The sequence below is a fragment of the Parasteatoda tepidariorum genome, chromosome 9 (assembly GCF_982258835.1).
Source record: "Parasteatoda tepidariorum strain Cologne lab strain chromosome 9, Ptep-v5.0, whole genome shotgun sequence".
Lineage (NCBI taxonomy): Eukaryota > Metazoa > Arthropoda > Arachnida > Araneae > Theridiidae > Parasteatoda > Parasteatoda tepidariorum.
In genome coordinates this window covers 95,176,518-95,194,784 of record NC_141763.1, presented here as the reverse complement: position 1 = coordinate 95,194,784, position 18,267 = coordinate 95,176,518, and the positions used below count along the sequence as shown (strand labels likewise).

Genomic DNA, 18,267 nt, shown 5'->3' with positions numbered 1-18,267 from the left:
GTAGCAATAACACATATAAAAAATCCAAACTGTTATCTCTTCCCCTTCATGAGATATTTATTTTCAAAAACTGGCATTTTGAGTAATGTTTCGTTTTTTTTTTACAGTGCTCACAATTTTTTTTTAATACAGATAAAACCACAAATTTTACATGATTTAATTTGAAAAACTACACAGATTTAATATCTTTTTGAATTTTTTGTTTATCTCTATTAGTTTAGAAAATATGTAAGATTTAAGACAACCCTGAATTTCATAAAAACGAGCAAGGTCGCCATTTTCAAGCCCCCCTAATAAAAAAAATTAAGAAGATAAAATTTTTCTGCAAATGGATTTTAACTTCTTTGGTACATATGTTTCCACATACAAAGTATGAAAAAAATCAAAAATGGTGCGGCAACCAAAAAAATAAATATTTGTTGAAATTCTGTGGAATGACCCCATTTTAAAAATGACAAAATATAGCTTAATTTTTTATTTATTAAAGAAAATAAATTAATCATTTTAATTATAAAAAAAAATGCAAACTATGTTTTAATTTATTTTGAACATAAAAATTAATTTTAAAATTAAAAAAAAAATTTTTTTTCTTAAATTTGGTCAAATTTTTTGAGAGAGTTTCTATAAATTAAGAAAAAAATAGCTGAGAAAACTAACAAAATATACTTTAAGTATTAAATTATTTTTGCAAAAAACATCGCTATCAATTTCGATGATTTACAAAAAAAAGTTGGACTAGCAGCCGGCCAAATATAAAATAAAATATAAGCTTTGTTTTAACTTGTAAAAGCAAAAACTAAAGAATTATTGGTTTAAAAATAATTAAATTAGTGAGGTACATTGAAAGGAATATAAAAAAGATGAATTTATCTAAAAATTACAAACAATACTAAACAATAATTATTTAAATACGAAATACCGCAATAAAATCGAATCACTTAAAAGATAAAACATTTAGTGAAATCTCTTCCTAAAATAGATTTTCTTTTCATTAATGGATGAATTCAGAACAAAATGATACCCAGCAATCTCACATTAGCAGGAGTCTCTCCAGAAAGGAATTAACAAAATAAAATGCCAAGTCCCACTGAAAAGTAATCTTCAAGGGGGAAAAAAAAGGAAGCAAAAAATAATTTATTGGGTTCTACATTCTGACGCTAATAACACACAAAACCACGACCTAAGATTAAAATTGTCCTTTGCCATTCAACATCCCGAAACCAATTCCGAAACGACATTGTCTTTGCAGCAAAACTGAAATGAAATTAGTCTTTCTCAGCCCGGTAACTGCGTTAGCTATTAACTTCACCTTTCTTACTCTATTGACGTGAAGATATAGTAGCAGGGGTGATTGTGAGCCCAAGTCAAAATACTGGAAAATTTCTTGAGTAAAAATAAAAAAGAAGTTTAAATAGAAAAAAATTTAAACAAGGTTTTTTCCATATTTCTCAATATTTTTTAGTTTACTTAAAATATATTTAAAATTTTACACATACCTATAATGACCTGGAGAAGTAATTGAAATTTACAAATCTGTGTTTCTTTCTTGTATGATTAGAATAACTATTTACTGATAAAAAATGAATATTAATCTTGAATATAAGCTTATAAAGTAGGTCTCCTTACAAACAAATAAAATAAACTGTGTTTTTAAGTTCCACCTTTGAAAATTTGATTGTGAAACTTTGGTTTTTGAATTTGTTTTGATTTTTTGAAACATCTGAACCTTCGATCTCCGGAAACTTCCGGATCACAGTTGGCGAAAAATCCGGAAATTCGGATTCCGCTGTGATCCGAAAAAATCCGGAAATCAGGATTTTTTCCGGAGCACAATCAGCCCTGTAGTAGCTCACTCTGATCACGTTTAATCAATATTTCGCGATATATCGCCTATTAACAGAGGCATTATCATTTTGTTACAAAACCGATTCGTCCCTATACGATTTTATTTTGAAACAATTAAAAAAATATCAGCAACAAAAAATAAAATGTAATTTAAAAAAAAATTTTTTTAAGAAAAATATCTTGAATATTAAGAAATATTCAAGAATTGAATATTAAGAAATATTCAAGAATTGAATATTAAGAAATATTCAAGAATTGAATATTAAGAAAAATATAAATCAACATAAAACAAACTTACCTGAAATTTGTTATGAAGAGGACACTGGTATGGTAGATAATGAAATCATCACATAGATATACAATTAAAAATAAAACACGCTTCCGCTTGAACGAGCGAATAATGCAGGAACGCAGATTCCCCCCCCCCCTTCAGTGGGGTGAAATAACAAGGGAGGGATTAGCGTGATGGCGTCACTGAGCACAGGCACGTGACATTACGTACGTGTTAGCGAGGGGACTGAAAAGTAACATTCATTATTGCGAAAAAACTTCGCAAAAAATAAAAAGTCTCCCAATAGTCGCCTATTCCTGAAAATAGTTGCTTTTTTAGCCTTTTCAGGCAAAAAAAGTAGCCATAGTCGCCTAGGGCAGAAAATAGTAGCAAATAGTTGCATTTTAGTCGCCTGTGGCAACCCTGTATAATAACAGGTATCCCAATGAAAAATTAAGGACTTTAAAAATAGTATGATTGTTTATCATCGAATATAGATAGGACACCAACAGCAGTGCAAATTATTTACCTTCCTAAAAGAATAAATAAGTAAAAAAAAATGCTGAAAAACAATTTGAATATAATGTAAGCACTGACATAATTGAATTAACTAACAGGGCTCGCCAAAGAATTACCAGGCAACTTTTGCAAATCCAGGTCGGGTTTTTTTTTATTTTTAAAAAAACATTTTCAGATTGTTAAAAGATTGTTGCCATTCATATTGTAAAAGCTAATGTATGAAACTTATCTGCATTCCATTTAATGATTTCATTGAAATTGAATTGTAAAATTAAGTGCAGAAATTAAAATTTGCAATTTTTTCATGCATATTAAAAAAGAAAAAAAAAGAGTAAATAAATAAATTTGCCAAAACATTGAAAAAATTATTTCAACAAGTTTTTCTATTTCGCTACAAGACCAGCAAACAACTTTTATGATGAACTTAAACAAAATTATTTCCAGTCAAACCTGTTCATAGGAAATAACTTTACATAATGTAATTAAGCATTTTGACGCAAAACATGAACTACTTTTAAAGCAACTAAACAAAATGTAAAAAAAGTATATTAAATTGCAATGTTTACTTAGTAAAATTATTATTAAAATCTAAGAATCTTTTAGTCGAGTAGATTTGAGTTTTTATGTCACAATATGCTTCTCCTTAAATATAAGTAATAGAGTAACAATCTTATCTTAAAAATTTTTTACATCGCAACAAAACAAATTATAAATAGTAACCAAATATTTAACTTTCTTGTTAGAAGCAAATCATGCTTTCTTATTTAGTGCTCAGTAAGGAAAAACTTGAGTAGTATTTTTGAAAGGAAACTTTAGGTTCTCCACAAAAACCCAATAAACCACAGGTTTTTGATGAAACCTTGCTGGGCTGGGATTATTCAAACCCTCTTTCTTACAAATCTGTTTAATTTTTAGTACTACAATCATGAATTTTTAAAAAATGTTATGCTTTCTATAAATTTACAGTTATTACACATTGAAATATTATACAAATTTATTTAATTCTTCAAGAATTCAGAAAATAGTTTTCGCTATGGATTCTAGTTTAAAAAATGTCTGACACTTCTTTTCTTAGCATTTTACTTAATTCCTATAAGCAGTGCGTTACCAGTAGAACTGAATTTCTTTAATTCTGTCAATTTTGAAAGTTAGTGTGGGTCTTCTACTTAGGTACCTTAAAACTGCTCTACCCCCTCCCTGAAAAAAAGTACTATGTATCTCTTTCATGTGTAGTACTCTCCTTGTCCACACCATTCTTTTCTTTTAGAATGCTTCACTCTACATATAGAGTAACATATTAGGCAAAGGGAAGAATACATTAATGAAAGAAACAATATATTAATGAAAGGACATGCTTTCTTCTCCTTGCTTCAAACCATCCTCCAAACATATTAATTTTTGTCTCTCTAAAATGCTTTACCCTAGATGTATGATCTAGTTCTAAGTGATAAAAGAATGACATTTTGTTTTAAAAAATTGTTCCTATCAACTATAGTGATGCTAAAAAATTAAAGACTTTTAAAAACTTTAAACCAAAATTAAGTATTTTTAAGGGCCCCTATTATCCAAAAAAATTAAGCAGTTTTTAAGGACTTGTAAGGACTGTGGGAAACCTGAATACAATAATTTTACTCTATTGTCTCTCAGTAGAATGAGTTATTGTTGGACATTAATAACTATTACTCCATATATTATTATAAGGGTAAAGCAAAAATAGTAGGGTGACCTGGGGTAATTCCTGGTTAAAAAACGCAAACATCTATTTTGCGAAAAAACTATTCAAAATAGAATTTTAATATTTATTGGAAGTTTGAGGCTATATGAGATGAGTCCTATGCCACCTTCTTTTGCTTGAAAATCTAATTAGAATTTAAAAGATTTTAAATTTTTAGTGATTAGGAATTACCCTTGGTCTTGATCATTTCTGTGGTAATTCCTGATCACTTCTGGGGTAATTACTGATCAGCAGTTTTTATTGTAAAGGGGCTGTTTAAAAATAATTATATAATGGTAATTAACAAATAAGACTTCATTAAGGGAAAGTGTAAAGTTAAGTAAGGTATGCCAACAGCTCCAGCAGCTCTCACACTGAAATTTTCAATCATTAAAAGACATTCACTAATTTTGTTTTCTAGAAGCTTAGCATCCTTTTTAGGCTTATAATTTCTTACCATACTTAAACTGGGCTAATTTATATACTTAAAAGTTATTCTAACAATTATACTAGGCTAATTTATAAACTTAAAAATTATTCTAACGATGTACACACATAAAATTAAGATAGAAGCAAGGTAAGACAGACAAACCAGAAATGGTGCATATCAGAATATAGTCTTGTATACAGTTAAAAACAAATTTTGTGTTGACAGTTAAAATATATTTTATAGTTGTTCCACTTAATAAATATGAACTGTTATTTAAGAAAAGACAATTAGCTATTTATAAGCTATTTTAGATACTATTTATAAGAAGAAATGACAATCATCAGGAATAACCCCAGTGATCAATAATTACCCCATGTGTAGGGGGCAACATTTGATATAGTTTCCTATAATCAATTATAATGTTTACAGTACATATGAAACAATTAAACAAAAGCTTACACTACTTTTATATAAAAGAAAAAGAAAGTAACTCAAAATATTTATTATTAAGAGAATGAGGGGGATGTTTGCAGAAATGTGCACATTTTGAAATCCATCTTTGAAATGGAAAATACAGAAAGCAGTTTAAAAGATACTTATTTTGTTAGATTAAACAAAAAATTATTATTAAGTAAATGTAGTTATACTTTAGAAAAGTGTACAAGCATTCTTGTCCATGTCTCAAATTAAAAAAAAAAATTTTTAAAAAAAATAAAACTTAGGTGATCATTATTTACGCCAGAAACAGAGTGATTGTGAATTACCTCGGGTCACCCTACTTAAATTGTTTTAAATACATCTAAGTTTTGCAATGGAATGAATATCAGAGTAATTCATAGTAATAAATACATAGCAATAAAAAAAATCATAGTAATAAAAAATGCTTACAGTGTAATTATGGTCCTATAAGATAATGAAAATGCCTTGCTTTGCAGTAGAATCAAATTTTAGGATCACTTATTCCTGGCTAACAACTTCAGCACTGTAAACTCAGAGGGCAACACATACAAACATTAACAGCAACATGGAGAAAAAATACTGAAAATTATAAATGTTCATAAAATTTATTGCATATTAAAATTCCAATTTTTTTTTCTTTTTTTGTAATCTTAAAAATGAATACTTAAATTACGTCAACAGGTACAATAAACTTTTATACAGGGTGAAATTAACAGTGGAGATTAAAGTATTGGCTGCAAGTCGTCACTTTGGACGTCAAAAATGCTTCATGTCTACATTTAATTATTATTACTTTTAAATAGAGCTGGAATCAAAATGAATATATTACACAATTCTGAAAATTATTTTATTTATAGCTTGTTCTTAAAAGGATGCATTTTTAGGAATAAGCTTTGTATGGTTCATCATTATTTTTGGAAATGCTTAAAAAGAAAGCTCCACATTAAGATTTAAAATGTTCAATTTTTTTAAAAATTAACCACATGTTTTAAAAAGTTGCTACAGTTTTAAATGCTACAACTAGCTACTGGCCAGAATGAAAGTTTTCTAATTTTCTCTATAGCTGTACTCATAACCAGAGGCGTATCTAGAGAAAATGGCGCCTTTGGCAATCCTCCTATCGGCGCCTTTCTTAAAATATTTTTATTCTCGATTGTTTCACATATATACACACCAGCATATATATATATATATATATATATATATATATATATATATATATATATATATATATATATATATATATATATATATATATATATATATATATATATATATATATATATATATATATATATATATATATATATATATATATATATATATTTTATTAAAATAAAAAAACAAAAATTTAAAAAAAAAAAGTTAAATTAAAAATTTTTTTATAAAAATTCGGGAAAAAAAAGATATAATCTCTTCATCAGCTCATACTATTATATCCATAAAAAGGAGTGCTTTTCAATATTGTATCAATGTAGCCAGAGCAAATATCAATACAACAGTGTGAGGAGCACTCAATAAACTTTTTTGAAACAAAATAAAACACATTAGGTAATAAATATCACGTAAAAAGCAGAAAATAAAATGTAAAAAAAAAACTGAGCAAAACACTATACGAAATCTGTAAAGCGAATAGCTAATTCAAATGAACTTACATGTACGGGAAAACTTTGGAAATAATGATTTAAATTATTTCCATAATAAAATTGTCAGATTGCACAACATGAAAACAGAAGAGCAAATTGTGGTAAAAGCGTAAATAGAGGGATTTGTTTTAAGGCGCGTTCTTACTGAAGTACTGAAGCGCGCTTGATTTGTTAGTTACCAAGGATTGTCTCGAAAATGGATGTGCGCAAGGTGATATTATACTGGCTAATTTAAAGATTATTGTAGTTCGTTTATGTCACACTAGAGCTGCACAATGGGAATTATAGAAGTTTATAATAATTAAAGTTGATATTTAATCATACAATTTTAATGATTTTAGAAAAATAACATTTATTTAAGAGGGAAAGGAACATGAATTGCCGTTTTGCACATATTTTTAGCTATGCAATTGCCCGAAATGGATTTGCACAAGAAGTTTTTAATAAACTTATTTATAATGACATACAATTAACTCAAGGATTTCACATAGAATATTATTGCTTTAGTTGGGTATCCATCGTTTTTTATCAAATTTTTAAAAAGTTCGACGATATTTTTTTTTTTTTTTTTTGAATAAATAAACATTACTACATGTTCTTTTAATTCTATTCATTTGATTAAAAATGGTATTTAAATAGATATTTTTAGGAACATTAGAATTCTAAGCAATTAGTTTATTTATATTAAAATTTAAATCATTTCTGTTATCGTTCAAATCAACTAAGCAGATATTTTCTTCTTTTATAATACCCAAATCGAAAAAATTAAAATTAATATTATCATCATGATTACGAAACAAGATTAATTCCTCGGGGTAAATATTATTTAATAAAATTGTACAACCCTGAAAATTAAAGATAATTAAATCATCAATAATCTAAAAATAAATTTAATATTAAGAGAATGATTTTTTTTCTTTATAATAGTGCAAAAACAAGTTAGCTAAGAGAGATAAGAAATTAAATCCTTTTGGTATTCCATCGATTAGAATAAAATTCTTTTCCATTGTAAAGGTAGTCATTAAAGAGACAAAATTAATTAGAATTTCTCAATGATCAAAATCGCAATTAAGGATATTTTTAAAATCATAGTAATAATTCAAAAAGACATCCTTTAGTTTAGAAAGGGGAATGCTATTGAAAAGATCCTGGAAATCAAAAGTTGCAATAGAATTAATTTCATTATCTTTAATATATTCTAAACTCGGGTGATTATTAGTAATAATTCAAGAAAAACCTTCTTTAATAACATTGTTAATAATTAATATTAAAGTAGTTAGAGAAAATTGAAACCACTATGTACATATTTTTCCGGCATTGTGCTTGAAAATTTTAAAAGGAAAATAAAGGCAGTTAAAATCTAGAGATTTTAGTTTCGTTTCGCATTTTTCTTCTTTTTTAGGATATTAAAACTTTTTTTTAAATTCGAATTGTAGACTTAGAACTATCCAAAAGAATTATATATTTAAATAAAAGTATGTATATTCAAATTAAAAATTCTTATCTTTAATTCTTGTTTGTTCATTTTATGCACATAAGTCCGAAGGTGGTTGGACCCATCAAGTAAATCAGAAAAAGAATTACCTTTATAATCCTTATTATTAGTATCAGATAATCATGCATTATTACAATTTTAATGGTTCGATAGGGAAACGTTAAATCTTTCATTTTAAATTACAAAATATATTACGATAAAATTGTAAGTTACTTTATTTTTCTTTAAACCCATAGAAATAAGCTAAAAAATTAGTATATACAATAAAAATCAAATATAAAAAAGTACTTCCCCTTAATAAACACGTTCATCAAATTTAGGTTTTTGATCTTCAAAATATTCCCCAGAAGTTTAGAATAGAAAAGAGGTCTCCCCCTCCCCCTTATATATTTCCTTTAAATTTGAACTAAATGGAATATTATTTTTATGTGAAGAAACGAAAAAGTTACAAAAGTGCAATAGTAACTAAAAACACATTTAGAAAATCTGCACTAATATTAAAAACACAGATTAATTTCTTTTGTTCATATTTGTCACACAATTTTCGCATATTTCGCAAAATAAATAAATAAATAAAATTGAGGATAAAAACTTAATTTCTAAGAAGAAATATTCTGAATTAATATAATAAATAAAAACTGTTTTACACTAATCTTATTTTTCCAAATATGGCCATGGCTACTGTACCAAGGGTATTGTTAAAAAAATCCATAAAAGATATGATAAAAAATTGCTAAAAGAATTACCTAAAAAAAAATATTATTTGAGCGGGCATAAAATGTTTTTTATAGGAAGGTATTGTAATATTATTATTAAATATTTTAAATAGTTCTAAGAATTTTCTATAATTACGGTTTATTGAAACCAAAATAGGCCTAAGTTAATTAAAGAGTCGTTTCTTAAATTTTGCACTCAAGTGGCAATTAGTTGAAAATATATATATATATATTAAAAAAAAAAAAAAGATAGAGATTAAATGCACGTTTACAGAAAAAATTATTTAAAATTCATATGATCAAATATAATCCAAACATATAGATCAACAAATATATAATTATTAATAAAACAAATTTTTGCCTTAGCGGTAATACGTTTACACATTTGATGATGCATACACACATTTTTTAAAATTTAAATATTGTCTGGGGTCATAAGTAAGTTTAAAATTTTAAGCGGTTAAAAATTTATCCAATCGAGAACCTTTACATTAAAATGCAACTTCAGTTTACAAGCAACAAATAATTAATATATAAAATAAAGGATTTAACCATCGATATTTTTTTGACAAAGCCATTATCCAAATAAATCTTTCCAAAATGAATTGAATTTAATTAGTTTTAAAATTTTCTTTTAGAAAAAGGAGAAATATAAATCTTTTGAATATTTTGAGGAGAGAGGGCTTTTTGAATTTTTACAAAAATGCATATGTTTTATAAATAAACAAGATCGAATTTTTCTATAAGATGTTTATTTTTATTTTTTACTTATTTTCTTAAAATAAAGGGAATTAATTAATGAAAAAAATCATTGTTGTTATTGTGCTGCTTTAATAGATAGTTATAAAATACTTATCATAGCTTCAATGATATTTTGTTTATATTTTATTTTAATTGTAATGGACAAATATATAAATAAAGGTCACTTTATATGAACCCTTTTAAAAAAAGTTTTTTTAAGTATAATTTATAACTACCAAAATAGGTCTATAGCAGGCAAAAGATTAAAAAATTTTGTGTACGAGATGCTTTGAAATTAAAAAAATACTAAGTAAGGTTTTGATAAATTACACAACTCTTTTCTTTTTCTCAATTTGTAAACATAAGGATTATTTAAACTTGAGCTTAAGTTATTAATTTAAAATTAAAATTGTGTGTGAATAATATTTCTGTGACTTAAAAGCAAAAACAAAAAAAAAAATCAGTTTGAACAATTAACCGGTACGTTCCTTAATCTATTCATTCAATAAATAAATACGTTAAAAAATAAATTAATTAATTAAAAATAAATAAATTGAACTTTTATGAGTGTTTAAACCTAAAATCTATCTTTTAATGAATGAAAAGAAATCTATTTCTGGGTAGTTGGCACTCTTAACTGAGCCAATGCTACGTAATTTACAGAAAAATATTTACTTATTGCAGTAATTTTTCAGGAAACTTATAAAATTATGTTTCCAACATTTCAAATTTTAACATTCGTTTTTTTTTCCCATTAAGGCATTGTTTTTAATAATAATGATACAATAACCAGCATTTAATTACACAAAATTCACTTTTTGTTATCAAAATATCATTGTGCATAATAAATGTTTTTTTTATAAAAAAATTATATACAAAAACAAAATATTATAATGTAGTAAACGCCCCTCTCAATCTACATATACAGAGATGCAAACTAGCTCTGCTCCGTGTAGAAAAATATTTTTTATGGAGTGCAAAAGTTATATTTATTGCATGATTCTTTGTTTATTTAATGTAAAACCATTTTCTCCCTCTACGTATAAATAATAAATAACTGAAAAAAATCATGTGAAACATAATTTTGTTCCAGGTGAGAATTATAAATTTTATCAGAATTATCTTAAATCCTGCAAGGTTTCGTTTTTAACTATCACTCAATAAAATATTTTAAAGAAAGTGGAGCAGTTGGCATTGCTAGAAAATATATCGATCGCTACAAAATATAACGCGAACTAATAAAGTGAGTATGTTGCAATACAATGATTTGAATAAATAAGAAATGATTACTTACAATTTAATCCTTGATTAAAAGAAAATCCTTGTAATACTATTTTTAAATTACACTTATGACTGTCTTTTTTTTCATAAAAAAAGAATAGATGAGATGGGGTGTATTCATTGTTAAGTCTTACCATTGGTTTAAACAAGGCGGAGGCACCTCCTATTTTTAGTATTTAAATGTTATGCGACAGTGATTCCCACCATGTGTGGCGAAACCTCCCTTTTTGGAAGGATTTACGCCAATTTACAGCAAGGGTTCTATTTGTATAATCAATAAATTCGAAAGCCGCTTTTCAAAGTGATTTTCACCCCTGATAAAATTTAAGACCTCCAAGCATTTTAGATAATTGGGCTAAACTGGACCGGGACACCCCGTGGTTTTCACATTTCTCTGCCCTCTGTCACCACCAAAGGGCTATTCTCTGCCTGCAGGTGTTCTATTCATCCCCGGATAATTGCCCTTTTACATCCTGGTAATGTGATATGAAGAGATGTTTATCTTGTCTTTTTGCTTGACTGGAAAAAGGATCATTGGAAGTTTTTATTCTGCATTCTAAATGATTCGTTTCAATGTTTTATTTTTTTTTAAATTTTATTTTTACTTAAAACAAACAAAATATCAAAATATTTTGAAAAATTGTAAAAAAGAAAGAAACGTTGGTGTTGATTGATTTTGCGCCTTTTTCAAATAATGCGCCCGTGGCTGTTGCCCCGCCTGCCATACCCTAGATACGCCACTGCTCATAACTGAAAAAAAAATCTAGTACATTTTAGGAAATAATACAAGTTTCATGATAATTGTTGTATAATGTAGGAAATATTTTACACACAGGGAATTTTTCGGATTTTTATAGTCATCATAATAGAAAAACTGCAATATTTCCCACTTATGATTGACATTAAACATATTTAAAATGTTATGTATTATGTTTACTCATAATTTTGAATATTAATAGTCATTTAATTCATCAAAGATAAAAAAATTTTTTTATTAGAAAGAATTCTGAATAAAAATAAACTGCAAATTTTCGAGCAAAGAAAAGACTTGAAATGATTTCTATAAATAAGGCTTCACTATGTATCAGCAATACTTATTAAAATATACAGTAGAGTAGGGGTGCTCAACCTGCGGCCCGCCAACCCTCGATGTGATTCTAGGAAAAAAAGGTACCGGAAAAAAAGGTACGGAAAAAAAGGTACCTGGAAAAAAAGGTACCGGAAAAAAAGGTACGGAAAAAAAGGTCCCCGGAAAAAAAGGTCCCGGTAAAAAAGGTACCTGTGTAGGGAAAATATTTTAAATGAGAAGATTGGATTGAAGCGCTTTTTGCTGTTCCGTGCATGTTTTTTTGCGTGTCGTGCGTGTTCAAAGAGCTTTTTATCCAACTTTTGTTTCTTATTTATGCATTTATTCTTAAAAAGTTAATTAAATATGAAAATGTTCAATAAAATTGTTTATTTATTTTCTAAGATCATGATTCTACCGGGAATCTTGACTCTTATCTATTGAAAAAGTGTTATCAGGCTACATGAAACTTTTAGGGGAGGGGGAGTAAAATTAATGTGTTTCGCTTATAACGCTTCTAATAGAAATTTTTTGACAGGTGTCATTTTCTTTCATTTTTTGCTTTTTTTTTATTTTGTAATCAGTTACAATTGATAACATAGCACAGAACCGTTTCAGTTAACCAATGGCATGTTTGGGAATCGGTTTATGCATTGACGGTCTTACTTGACCCACTGTTTGCCACCTCTTGTTTACAATATTGGGGAAAAAATGAAGTTTAGAAAAAGTTTTTGATTTAAATTTTTTTTTAAAGTTTTTGATTTATTAAAACATAATATCCCCTAACTATTGAATTTATAATTTAAACCCTAAAATATGACAAAATTATAATTTATCTAAAAAGATATTGCAATAAACATGCAGAGCATTCTATATCCACTATCTGGTTAATGTTTAAATATCATTTGCTATCGAATTCGAGAGCATATTTTTCTTTTTTATATTTTGGGTTTTAAAAACTTCAATTTTCGGTGCCATTTCTCTTAAAGATTTTTTCTCTGTTAGTGACTTTTTATTTTCATTATTTTAGTGAATAAATCTAAAAATTATTTTCGATGATTTTTTAAAATTTGTTAAAAATTATAAATATTTGTAATGTCTTAATTGCTTTTAAAAGGCTACTAATGTTCAATTACGTAGTCTTATAAAAGTGAACTCAACCCAGAAGACAAAGAGAACTCCTAGATCAAGCATTGGAAGAAATTTGCCTTCGTGGGGACTTTTCAATGGAACTTAAAAGCATGTGCGTTACATGTAGTGTAAACCACGAAAACCATCCACGGTTAGACTGACGGCAAGAGAACCCATAATCTGTCTTCCACAGAGGATATTTTACATTAGTACTGTGATCAGTGCGAACTGAGTGCATCTTCATATTGACCCGCCGGCTCTGGCATTCGAACCCGGTGCGGCTCTTGAGCATTTGATTGGTGGTAATGGTGGTGTTATTCGCTTATTTCTCTCTTTAAATAGATAATAATTCTTATTTATTTAATTGGCAATAAGAACAACTTAAAAAATTATCTAAACAGTAACAACTATCATTTTAATTACTTTACATCTTTAGTAATTAATTTACTAATTGAAGCGTAAAAGGTTATTTAACGTTGCATTACAACGTAGTATTATAATTAAGGAATTTTTTTTCACATTTATTTACATTCACAATTAACATTTATTCAATGTACTATATTTAAGAGTAAATTAGAATCAAAATGCTGGAAACTTATCAGAAGCAAACCTTATTGAATATTTTTAGCAGGATTTCATTGATTTAATCATGATTTAAGTCAGCTGGTTTTTTTAAAAATATCATTGTTTCGTATTGAATCGAATGTTATTTTAAGACTTAAATATATATTAGTCATTTAATGTATATATGTATTATAATATCTGATCTTTTACATATTTTAATTTGTAATTATGAAATTTCCAGAAAAAAAGAAACCATTCATTAAAGTAGGATTGCTTTTTTAATAAGCAAATAAAAAAAATTAGTATGCTTGATTTTTTTTTTCATGTATTTTTCTTTATTTTTTTTATGATTCATTTATATTCAATTTCCAATTAGTTTGAACAAAAATTGTGCATCCATTATGCATTTGCTAGAAAGTAATTTATAATACAGTAATATTGCCTGAAATATGTAATTATTTTTATTACATTTTCATTGGATTTAAATTATTTTAATATTTATAAAGTTGAATTAAATAAGATGTGTTTTATAAGTAGATCAGTTTTTTCAATTTAAAATAAAATATATCACAAACCTTTTATGACGTAGTTGACAACTTTTTTAACTATTCCTCTAAAAACTTCAGCTTAGACGTATATGGAGAACTTTGTTTCTGCTTACAACAATATATTTATAAATATCATTTTTTATGACATTATTTTTTGAAAACACAAGAAAATTAAAAAATAACTTGATTGGAATACATTAGAGGAAAATTTTTTATTTTTTTGTAAAATAATGACGATTTCGATGTTTAAAATATACAAATTCACAAATATACAATATACAAAAACATAAATAGTTCATTGCTATGAAACTGCAAAAAAGGTATTACATATCATCGTTAAAATATCTTATAAATTTTTTAAATGGTATGTCTTTTAGATGTTAAAGAAAATTAAAAACTTACATTTAGGAATATTTAAATATAAAATTTGCTTTATTTAAAACTGCCATGTAGTATCATTTTTAGCTATTCAAAAAAATTAATAAACTAAAGTAATGAATACAGATTTTAATATGAAATTGGAAATGAATGAAAATTTTGTATGTTGACAATTTTGAGTTTTTAGGGGTTTTAAATTTAGTTAGTTTTTAAATTTACATGTTTTTCTTTCTTAGATTATTAGCTATTGAACTTAAAAATTCTGGGATGTCTAGATTTTGGTTTAAAAACTTAACGCAAAGTGTTTTCAACCTTTTTTGAAGAGTTTCATAGCTCCTCTTTTTTCTATGTGCGATATGCACCCCAGCTTTGATTTGCTGGAAACTGAAATACAAAGAATGACAAAGAATGAAAAACTGAAATACAAAGAATGGCTGAAACATTCTTAGAAAAAGGTTGAAAGGGTTGTTAGAGTGAAACCCCCTCTTATTCTTGTAGGTGTATTCAAGAAACCTCAAGGACATCCATTTGCAGTACACTAATGTACTGCACATACGTCAAAGTAATTGCTATCTTCAGAAATTTACAAGATTAATGAAATGCACTGATTCTAGCAGTAGACTCACAAAAAAGTACATAAACATCTTTCCTTTTTTATAACACCAATTTCCTTTTTTCCTGCAAAAATTTTAATAGAGCCACAAATGCTTGTTTTTTGGTAAAGGCACACTTCAGTGCATCTAACATGATTCAATCTGTAACATACCTTATTGAATTTGATAATCATTGATTTATAATATATATTATTCACTTTGTTAAAATGATATTTGTTTTAGACCAGGGGTTTCCAACTGGCAGCCCGGGGGCCGCATCCGGCCCGCGAAGCCTTTTTTTGTGGCCCGCGGACTAAACTTTACTAGTTGTCATTTTTATGCGGACAATTTTCGTAAAGAATCAATATGGGTTTAAAATGCTTTTCTCGTTAATAAAAACCTAATTTCTTCGTATCTGTGAAATTTAACATACCAATTGTGCAAAAAAAATTATTTCTCAGGTTTTACACCCAGGAAAATATTTATTCAAATGCAAAAATAATCTTGTATGTAGCTCTAATTTATTTCATTTCTTTTTGTATTTTGTTAATATAATTTAGCATGTGCGTATCAGAAATTTTCTCGAAGAAATTATCCGATTTAACTTTTTGAGACCACTCATTTTGGACGAAAATATTTGCACACACATTTGTAAATTTTAAATGTAAATATCTATTCTCTGGTGGTTGTAGCAGACAAATCTCAATTTTCTCATAGAATATTTTGTGTGCTACTATGTAAGTTTTAATAAAAACCTAAGTTATTGTAGCCCGAATTTTCATTATTTATTTAATATTTTTAAAAATATTATTAATAAGAATTAAATATTTCTAAAAATCTACTTCTTATTTTAATTTGTAATTTAATACTTTTGTTTTGTACAACTTATTAAAAATCTGACAATAATATTTAATGTTCTTTCAAACATGAAAAAGTCCTTCATAAAATTTTGATAAAGTTGTGGCCCCACCATTTGATTTAAATTTTTAATTGTGGTCCGCGGTCTCATGTAAGTTGGAAACCCCTGTTTTAGACCATTATAACAGAATCGTCCTTTTAAAAACATTTCTCTGATAATGAAAGTGCATAGAGAAAATGATTTTTTATTAAAAAATGTAGTTTCATGAATGCTGTTTTTAAAAAGAATTAAAAATAAAACCGTCTTTAATGAAATTAAAAAAAATATTTAAAACTGAATAAAATAGACATAACAGAACAGAAATGTCTATTATTTATTATTATTTCTTAACAGAAATAATAATAAATAATAGATTTTAAACAAAGCGAAATTTACTTATATATTTCCTAAAAATAGCTGAGAAATGTGTTACAGGCTATTTAATGTAATTTATCAGCGCAAAATAACGCGTGTTTGAATAAGTTCTTTGAAATTAAATTTTTTTTATGCCGAAATCTTAAATTAAATCTTAACCGTGTTAAAATGAAATGTATTAACAAAAAAATATTCTTAATAAAATTCAGTATTAAAATAATCCCTTAAAAGACTACCTATCTGGTAAAAGACTCCTCATTTTACCAAAATAAATGAATCATAACTGTTAAAATAGGGTGAAAACAATTTTGCAGAGAATTGTATCTCCACTAATTACTCAAAAACTGACATATGTTTTAAAAAAATCCTTGTTTAATTAAGAAAAGAAATATATTTAACAAAAAAATATCTAGCTTAAGAAACTCCTTCTTAGAAATGAAAAAAATTTCTTGCATCAAATCCCTCCTCCTCCTACTTGCACTAATTAACGAATCTGAATCAAAATTACGAAACGGCAAGAAAACTATTCATAACGTTAGCGTCGTGTCAACTACTTCTATAAACTATTAGTTAAATAAAGAATAACACACATTCTGTAACAGAAACAACAAAATTTTAAATAGTCTTTTTATCATATAAAGAAAGGGGAAAAAAGTAACATTGTGCTTAAATGTTCTTTCTCCTTTACCTCAATTAGCAAAACTAAATATCAATTAATATGAACTTAAAATATTTCCATGACACCAACCATCCAAATCAGAATTTTCGACAATAAAATAAGTTAATAGAGATAAACGTATCTCTTATAAGAAATAAAAAACCTATAAATAAATAAATAAAAGACGAAACCTCTTATAACAATTTAAAATCTTATAAAAAGAAAGAAAAAATGCATCCGACACAAAAGTCCTCCTACCTTCCTCAATCGACTAACATGAATATCTATACCCTCTGTCCAATTTATCATTTAAAATAAAAAAATAACATCTTTTACATTAAACATATTAAAATGCATCTTCCCCTTAGAAAAATAAAATAAATAAATAAATTAAATACATCCAGCTTCTAAGAAAAGAAATACCGTGACTCTAATTAAAAAAGAGCAATACTTTCCTTTCTCCACAATTAAAGAATAAACATCCAACACAGAAATCCACCCACCTTCCTTAATCGGCTCATATAAATATCAACACCCTTTTCAAAAAATATCATTTAAAATGAAAAAAAAATAGCATATTTTATATTAAATCTTGCCCTAAAAAAATAAAATAAATAGAGAAATTAAACATACCCAGCTTATAAAAAAAAGAAATACCGCTACTCTAATTAAAAAAGAGCAATACTTTCCTTTCTCCACAATTAAAGAATAAACATCCAACACAGAAATCCACCCACCTTCCTTAATCGGCTCATATAAATATCAACACCCTTTTCAAAAAATATCATTTAAAATGAAAAAAAAATAGCATATTTTATATTAAATCTTGCCCTAAAAAAATAAAATAAATAGAGAAATTAAACATACCCAGCTTATAAAAAAAAAGAAATACCGCTACTCTAATTAAAAGGCACCAATACTTACACCTCCAATCACGAA

General features: G+C 26.6%; 1 protein-coding gene across 4 annotated transcripts in view; it reads right to left on the bottom strand.

Moving 5' to 3' along the window:
- The window catches only part of LOC147804364 (uncharacterized), a 173,153-nt gene that overhangs the window by 140,420 nt on the left and 14,466 nt on the right, over nt 1-18,267 (bottom strand). For 2 of the 4 annotated variants that reach the window (XM_087152413.1, XM_087152414.1), the window contains exon 2: nt 5,668-5,817. The exons of 1 other annotated variant lie outside the window; for it this stretch is intronic. The gene's annotated coding sequence lies outside the window, so the exon portion shown is untranslated. Of the gene's footprint in view, nt 1-5,667; nt 5,818-14,453; nt 14,532-14,828; nt 15,822-18,267 lie in introns of those variants that run through there. One more of the 4 variants, XM_087152417.1, reaches the window with a different exon arrangement.